At 58.9% G+C, this 3621-nt stretch overlaps 1 protein-coding gene across 1 annotated transcript in view; it reads left to right on the top strand.

Moving 5' to 3' along the window:
- The first annotated feature begins 2123 nt into the window (after positions 1 to 2123).
- The window catches only part of PITPNM2 (phosphatidylinositol transfer protein membrane associated 2), a 128822-nt gene continuing 127324 nt past the window's right edge, over positions 2124 to 3621 (top strand). Inside the window, 1 exon segment of the mRNA XM_032706232.1 lies at positions 2124 to 2452. The gene's annotated coding sequence lies outside the window, so the exon portion shown is untranslated.

Below are 3621 nucleotides of genomic sequence, written 5' to 3'. Positions count from 1 at the left end.
TTCTTTCCTCCTGCCCAAGTACAATAATAGGTTCTGGGATATTACATCAGCCATAATGTAGGTTTTAATCATATTGTGTGTTTCATATTCTGTCCTTGTTCAAGATGTTTAGCCACCAATGATGTGATTATAGGGCCAGAAGAGCTGTCATAAAGGAAGCTTGAGAAGGTCTGATTCTAAAATTAGAGTGCTGTGGTTTCAGATATTTCATGAAGAACTGTCCTACCCATGCAGAGTCTTGAAAATCTTGTGGTTTTTGCAACCCCTTGTGCCCTGTGGGTCCTTTTAGTACAAGACCAGAGGTGGGGAGGTGTCAGAGATGTTTTAGTTCCTCATTCCCCTTTACTCTAAAATGTAGAAATTGGGTCTGACTGCATGGACATGACTTCCTTAAATATATTTCCAGTCCCCACAAAGAGATGCACAATTTTTATGTCATTCCGTGTTCTTACTGGTAATTTTTACTTAGAAGGGGTGGAGGGAGGAAAAAAGAATCTTTGACTTCCCTGCTCAGCTCTATTTAGCCAAAGTTTTCCCAGCATTTTTTTATTAACAGGCAGAATTTGAAAGTATTCTTGAGAAGTACCACTCAGCCAGCAGGATTTTTCCATGGAATCCATCACAGGAAAATTTCATGAGTCCACTGATGGCCTTGTTTTCTTTCATCAGTGCTACAGCAAAACCAAAGAATTTTCCTGACAGACATTAGAGGCAAGTAGGTAAATCAGCTCAGCTCTTTCAGTGCCTTTCCCTCTCACCTCCCTTCATCTCCACTCCATTCTTTCCAGCACTATTCATATTCATGGACTCCTTTTTTATTACATCCAAAAAACTGAATCGTGAGTCAGAATTTATTTTTTAATCAAAAGTCCTCCTCCATCTGTTGGAACTCTTTAGGCTATTTCTGTTCTATTATAACACTGAAGGGGGGAAAAAAAAAAGTGTTGCTTTTGGTAAACTTCTAGGACAACCTTCTGAAATACCTGTGTGACACGGGGTGACCTGTTCAGTGTGGTACCTTCAGCCTGATTCATCAGAGGGGCAGAGGCTCTGCAGTTCCAGATTAAAGCAGTGGGAGGCCTGAATGCTCAGTGCTCCTGAAAATCACACCCGAAGTGCCAAAAACTGGGACACAGGGAGCGTGTTTACTGTGGGAACCAGGACTGTGCCGGCCGTGCCCTTCGCTGGACCCTGTCCTTTTTTAAAATCCCTTTTAAATTTCCCCTTAACACGAGAAAATTCTCTCTTTGGGGATAAATAAGGACTTCCAGAGAAGGAGAGGAAGCTTATGCCTCCTCTGTGAAGAACTTTAATCATCTTTCCTTTGTCTCACCTGACACATCCCAGCTATGTAGGCATTTACTGCCTTTCCAGATCTACTTGGTCCTGCCTGGAGCCCCAGGCTCTCCTTGCCTCACACTGGCCCTTGGAAGACACTCCCATGCATAGTTTTCTCTATGATAATAAACATTACAACACCTTCAGCTCTGAGATTTCACCTTTGGAAAATAAAACTTCTATTTGTTCACGTTTCTAGAAAGCAAATTAAAAAAAAAAAAAAAGGTGTGTTGTAGCAGTGGTAGGTTTGGGTATAATCTGCCTTGCACTCGGAACTTTGTCTCTAAAAAGAGCTTTGATGTGAACTAGAATTTACTGTAGCAATGCAGGGAACGTTTACAAAACAAACGGGGGAGGAAGAAGGGCTGGAACGATGCATCCTGGAAAAACACCCCAGGAGCGACTGCAGGAAACGAACGAAGGTTCCAAAGGCCACGGCAAATTGTTTTTCCTGCGGTTTCTGAATAAAGCATCGCTAAACTTTTAGAGATTTTTTTTTTTCCCCCCCAGTCTTCGCAGGGAGTGAAGCTGGGGAATCCCCAGCGCTGCTGCGGAGGGGGGGCAGGTGAGCGCAGGGACCGGGCTGGGGGTCGGGACCCGCCGACACCGAGCGGGGAAAGGGGGGCCGGGCCCGGGGCAGCCCCGCACCGGCCCCGCACAACCCGCCGCGCCCGCCAGGCGGCGCCGCCGCCCCGCCCGCGCGGGTGCGGGAGCGCCGGGGGCGCGGGGAAGGAAGTGGCGGCTCCCGGCGCTCCCGGGGCGCGGGACTCGGCTCGGCGGGCGGAGAAAGCCGCGGGGCCGCCGTGCCAGGGCAGCGCCGGCGCGGGGCTCCTCGCCTTCCCCGCTCCCCCCTCCCCCGCAGCTGCGGCGGCCCGCCCGCCTCGCCTCTTCCCCCCCACCCCGCCTCCGCCGTCCCCGCAGCGCCGGCGGGCGAGGAGCTGCTGCTGCCCGCGCCCGGCCCGCCCGCGCCGGGGATTATGCGAGCGGCGCGCGGGCAATGTCGGCAGGCGGAGGCAGCGACCCGTAGGCAACGGCAGCCGCCGAGCCGCGGCGGCACCGGCAGCAGCGGGAGCAGCAGCAGCGGGAGCCGCGGCCGCCGCGCCGGGAGCAGCCGGTGCGTGGCGGGGGGCGGCGGGGCGAGCCCCGGCACCTGGCGGTGCCTCGGCGGGGGCGGGAACCGCGGCGGGCCCGAGGGCAGCGCGGGGGCTGGGGGGGCGGCCGGGCCCGCGGAGCCGCGGAGCGGCTGCGGCTCCGCCGAGGGGCCGGTGCGGCGCGGGGGCCCCTTCCCGGGAACGCGGCGGCGGAACGGCCCCCGCGGGCCGCGGAGGGTCCCCGGCGGTGCCTCGGGGCTGCCGCGGCCTGAGCGGGGCCGGGCGGTCCGTCCCCTCCCGGGATGCGGCGGTAAAAGTTTCCCGGTGGAGCGGCCGGTGAGCGGGAGGGCCCCGCGGCCATGGCAGCGCCCGGTCCCGCACAGCGGCACCCGCAGCCCCGCGCTGTGCAGGTCCGGCGGGGACACCGCCGTGCTCGGGGCTCGCCGCGCCGGCGGGTTGTGGCAGCGAACACCGCGCTGTGCCCGCGGGGACGGACGGACGGACGGACGGACATCCTCTGCGCCGGGTCACGGCACGGGGAGCGTTCGGGGTCGGTCGTGGCTCGAGGCCAGACCAGCCCGTCCCCGGCAGAGCCGCCGGCCCGGCCTCCTCCTGCCTCGATGCCGCATCTCCCGGGCTTGGATGTCCCCGAGCTGGGCTCTGGCAGAGGCCCCGGGGGCAGGTTTGTCGTGCGGTCGCCCCGCGAGCCCCTCGGACGAGGCCGGGCCGTGGGGACGGGTGAAGGTGCTGCCCGGGGTGACCCCCCGTCCCTGTGGTGGGAGAAGAGGGTGAGACCCGCAGCAGCATCATAGAGAAACAGCCTTGGCTCAGTACAGCTGAGGGAGAACCTCGTGGGCTTTTGGGCTGGAGATCCCCCTGCGCTCAGGGAACTGCTGGGTTCTGGTTCCTCCCTGGAAACCGGCCGTGCTCCTGAGGCGGTGCTTCCCCCTGGGAGGGTGGGAGGAAGAGGTTTTTTCCCTCTGGAGAGCAGGATGCCCGTTCCTTAGGTGGATGATGGGCTGGGAGAGGGGATTCTCTTTGCTGGGCCCGGCAGTCTTTTCTTCCGGCCTCCCCATTCCTTGACAGAAGGGGTCCTGCCTAATGTTCCCAAACAACCCTGGGCTCCATCCTGGAGTGCACTGATGCCTCGTGGCTACAGCGTGGACAACTCCAGCGTTTTGTCCAGCTGTGG

The sequence above is a fragment of the Chiroxiphia lanceolata genome, chromosome 18 (genome assembly GCF_009829145.1).
Source record: "Chiroxiphia lanceolata isolate bChiLan1 chromosome 18, bChiLan1.pri, whole genome shotgun sequence".
In the NCBI taxonomy this organism is placed as follows: Eukaryota; Metazoa; Chordata; class Aves; order Passeriformes; family Pipridae; genus Chiroxiphia; species Chiroxiphia lanceolata.
The sequence above is the reverse complement of the archived record's forward strand: the minus strand, read 5'-3'. Positions and strand labels throughout refer to the sequence as shown.